Consider the following 5,233-nt stretch of genomic DNA (forward strand, 5'->3'; position numbering starts at 1 on the left):
GTGGGCGGAGCGTTAGTCAACAAACTGTCCTAATGACGTCATTAAAGCAGGAGGTGCAGGGGTGTATTCCAAACCAGCTTATAATATTTCTCCACATAGCTAATTTATTTGGAATAATAAAAATATGACAATAAATCTTTTTTTTCCACAACTGGTTTGATAAAAATATCTTTTTAGTCAGTCAGCTTTTAGATGATCGTGGTGTTCTTTTTACTTATGAACAATTTATGCAAGATTTGTCTTTTCCAGTCTCCCCAAGAGAATATGCCGTTGTGTTTGGTGCAATTCCTGCACTGTAAAAAACTAATGTAGTTTTTTTTGTTGGTTTAACTTAAAAATTTAAGTAACCTGGTTGCCTTAAAAATGTGAGTTTATTGAAATAAAAAATTGAGTTGATACAATGAAGGGAATTTGTTTAATAAACAGAAACTCAAAATATTATTGTATCTGAACCACATAAAACGTGATAAATCATGAAAATAGCACTATTTGGCATGTTTCACTGCGTCATCAGAAATAAAACACACACAATTACCCAATATGCTTACAAAATCTTTTAATAATATTCGAATAAAGGTTGTCGAATTTCAAAAAATGTTCATTGTATGAACTCAAAATTTGAAGGCAACCAGGTAACTTTTTTTCTAAATATATGTTTACAGTGTGATTGTGTTATAGCTTTAGTAAAGTCTGGCCTTAAAGGTTCTTTAGACTAGCCTGACAAGCCAGACCCACATCAAGATGTTTGGTCTGGAAACTCACCATTGACAGCTCAATCCGAGGGGCGGATAAACGGTTGTCTTTCAAACTCCCTCTGCACACGATAGGATAGCGCTACAACCAACCAGAGCAATGAAGGTGAAGCAGAGCTCACTGACAGATTAAACATTCGCCGTATCCGGTCGGCTAAACTCCAAACACATCTTCCCTTTTTAAGAATGACTTCAGTGCCGCTCTTTGTTCTTTTCTCAGAGAAAAGCTTAACTCCAAGTCTTCCAGAGTCGCGGTCAAAGCTGATTCCAAAGACCGCCGCCGTTCGCCAGTTTCTGTGTTTACTAGAAGCACGCAAACACAATTTTGTCGTCATTATGGCCCCGCCCACCTACTCTATACACGATGTGATTGGCCCGGCCAGAGTTTGGCGTTTACAGCTCAGAAGGGTATTGAGAGTTGCTAGACGACACTCGCGGGCAGATTAAATTTGCTGCCGCTAGGGTGCGTCTAGATTTCTAGGCTATCTTTAGACTGAACCTCTTTTTGACAACACTAACTTATTCGTTGACCAAAGTCTTTTCAATACTATGTCAAAGACACTCGTTCCGTTATTAATAGATCTCACATTTCTTTACCTGCTTGTGTGAGTTTTTGAAAAACATATTTAGTGATACAGAACGGGAAGAGTTTTGGACAAACATTCTTCTCATCTAATAAAGCTGTTTATTAAAATTATCCATAATTGTTATCCGACAAATTATAAACTTGCCAAATTTAATAATAGTATTTCACCCAATTGCTCTTTCTGCCTTCAGTATGAAGAGACGACTAATCACTTATTTTGGGACTGTACTTACTGTAACGTCTTCTGGATTGATTATTCAAATTTTGTTAAAAAATATTTATAACCAAAATTTTGTATAGCCCCCAAAATGGTGTTTTTGGTTATTCTTTGAATGTAGACCCTTCTCATTGTACATTTATGAATGTAAAATTTAGCACAATAAAGCAGTGAATTAATAATAAATGTACATTTTCAACAAAAAAACGTCCTTCTTTATTTTCAGGAAAGATTTTGATATGTACGTGAAGTCGAAACTCTAATAATTGTATTGCATGTAAGACTCTTTCTTGGTGTAAGTCCTTTACGCTTACACAGCTTGCTTTAGCTTTGTTTTTGTGTGTGTTTTTTTTTTTTTGTTCCTTGTAAGTGTAATTGTTGTTCTTCTTTTGCATAATAATACAAAATAAAAAATAGTCCAAACCGGCCGCTCGCTGTAGGCTTTGAAAGGGAACTTTTGTTGAATAAAATATCTGGCTTGGCATTGAACTTTGAGCTTTATAATTTTACAGGTATTATTGATGCTCCAACAGCAACATTACACACTAACTAAAGTTTGAAAGATGGAATCGCGAAGAACGGGACCTTTAATAACGCATCGGACTGCGAAAAAACGCATGCGAAAATATCGGACTCAGTGTGCAAAGGCCTTTAGGGGGTGACCTCAGAGAAACACACACACACACACACACACACACACACACACACACACACACACACACACACACACACACACACACCAACACCCTTGGGTTCACATCATCATGCTTAATTTAACCAATCAAAGGCCTTAAATTGCAGCAGAAAGTCTTAAATTCAATATCATGACATTAAATTGATTTCCGTGATGCCGAATCATAAATCTGTATTTTACTGTATGATGCAGAACGTCTCGTCTGAATAAATCAACAGTGGGTCCGCCTCTTAAAGGGCCAGTTCTCCATTAATGAGAATCCTGGGATCATTTCCTCAGCCTAATGTGGCTCAAACCCGTCCGCCTTTCCTTCCTCATATAAAGCCATGGAGTCTCTTCAGAACATCTGCAATAATCCGCTCCATCCGCACGGATCCGTTCCTCTTTATAAACTTTCTGAAGTTTTATTTTTCTCACCCCATTGGCAGATTATTTAGCTTATCTTAAGCAAAAACTCTTAATTTTGAGTTATTTTTTCCCATAACAAGACAATTACTTTTGCTTGTCCAGTAAATACTTCTTGTTTTAAGAATTTGTAGATGTTTGGACTAGAAACAAGACAAAAATACTGAGTAAGAAGAGCATTTTTTGCAGTGCTGAAATAGAATATTTTGTAACATTATAGATGTCCTTGATGAATGAAAGTAATAATTTTTACTCTCGCTGACCCCTCACAGATCAGACGTCAAGACGACGAAGGTCAAGCGGAAAATATCAATCCTTAGTTTGATGAGGTCTTCTTCTTTGAGGTACGAGCTCACATACACACACACACACACACACACACTCTGGTAGTCCATCGATGTCCGATGATGACTTCTTCTATGACTTGTGTGTTCTTTGATGACTGTAGAGTCCGATGCGGGAAGCACACTGAGGGCATATAAAACGTCTCCGGATTGTCTTGGGGTGCGGGAACAAGCATTGCCTGTTTTCTCTGATGTTTTTAGACAGGCGAAGTTCAATTCTCCTGGCTTTATAGCTTTGTGCTCCATTCTATATAGATATCCCTACAATTCTCACAAGAAGACCTGTCACCCTTGTTTTTATTGTGACGATATTTGCATCCTTCCATTGTTGGGGCTGCCAGAACGCCGGTCTGTTGGAGAACTGCCTTAACGTACGCCTACCAGCTTTGTTTTCAGGGTGTGCTCCTCTAGCCTTAGTCTTCAGACTAACCCGAAAGACAGTGGGCGGTGGTTGAGCGTGGAATGACCTCTGGGGACCACGCGTGTGAACCTGACGTCTGGAAGATCAAACATGATTTATTAATATCAGTAAAAGCCAAACTCTCTGTCCTGAGCTGAGAGACGTCGCTGATGTTTAATGTGGAAATATAAACGATCGTTTCTGAAGATTGAGGTGTTCACTCACACACACTGGAGGATTGAGTTCTCACTTTAACACTTTCCACACCCTCACACATTCACACACACTCTCACACATGCTCTCTCACACAGACATTCTCTCTCTCACACACAGCATTTCGCATCAAGCATAAACATTTCTTTGGTCTTTCTCTGCAGAGACACTTGATGGCCTAAGGCCCCTGTCAAAACCACACCTAGTCAAACTTGTTGAAGAAAACATGTTTAGCTCATCAACACTTCGGAACAAGAAATTAAACGTCTTCGCATGGCAAGTTTGAATTATTTTATATGTCGAGTAATTCTAACTTCTCATGTGATTTCACAATTGGAGCCTTCAAATGGCCTCTCTAACCTAAAACACATTTCTTCTTCAATATTTCCATTAGTCTGATAACTCTTATCATCTGTTCTCCTCCACTTCTTGCGTGTTGCTTTCGTCCTTCTCTTCTCCTCCTACTCTGCTTTTCCGGAGCCGTCTAGTGTGTTCCTTCCTGTGTCGTTCCACTAACAGATTGTCCATAAACGTTTCAGTTTTATAGTGTTGTTAACAATGACTACATGAGATATGACTATATCTAGAGATCCTGTTTCCGGATTAACAACGACTCGCTGGCCATCCGAACAGAAGATAAAGTAAAGCTACTGACCACGTCAGCTGAAATGTTCAATTCTTACATTTATTAAAATAGGTCTATATAGATTTTATTGTAATCTCTGTTTCAGTTATATAGTTGGGTATTTTTATAGTTTTTTGTTAAATATGTCTAAAGAGTTGTTCATTTTTGAGTTTATTTTGCATTTTTTAAATGTGTCTGTATCGTTTTTATCATTTATTTAAATTTCAGTTTTAGTTATTTTGTTTTGCAGGATTATTCAATTTTTATTTCATAAATGTTTTTTAAATAACTACACATTTATTATCGTGTTTTATTTCAGTGTTAGTTATTGTTAAACTAAACAAAAATGAGAACTACTAGCTGAAAAAAAGTAAATAAAGTCCTGTTTTTTTATTTTATTTCAGTTAAAGGTGCACTAGTAGTATTTTTGCAGTAAAATATTTTAACTCTTGTGCATCCTTCCAGTGCATTACCCTTTCGTTTCCTCCTGGCTGAAAACAGCCACTAAACTAAACTGCTGTAAAAATCTAACTGATAAATATTTATTTTTGCATAAATCTATTAATCAACCTCAGACCTGATCAAAACTGCTAAATGTAAAAAAATAAACAAAAACAAAAAATTCAGGATTTTAACTCTTTAATTGCCCATTTCATAAATGATGTCATTGATTTGGAGAAAAAACCTAAATTGCACCTCAGCTCTCAGAACTACATGGAGTAAACCAAAACAAAGTGTGTGTATTTACACACCTGCTGTCTTTTGATGGAGAGAAGTGCAGACTAAACAAAAAAAGAGAAGTGGATTAACCATTTGCATGCCATCCCGCTGGTCATTTGATGGTAATGACGCCTCTTTGCGCGGATGAAACGGTTTCAGTCAGCGCTCAGAATAACTCGATGTGGAGGAAGAGAGAGTTCACTGTGACAGTGTGTGTGTGTGTGTGTGTGTGTGTGTGTGTGTGTGTGTGTGTGTGTGTGTGTGTGTGTGTGTGTGA

This window comes from Pseudorasbora parva, chromosome 2, assembly GCF_024679245.1.
Source record: "Pseudorasbora parva isolate DD20220531a chromosome 2, ASM2467924v1, whole genome shotgun sequence".
In the NCBI taxonomy this organism is placed as follows: Eukaryota; Metazoa; Chordata; class Actinopteri; order Cypriniformes; family Gobionidae; genus Pseudorasbora; species Pseudorasbora parva.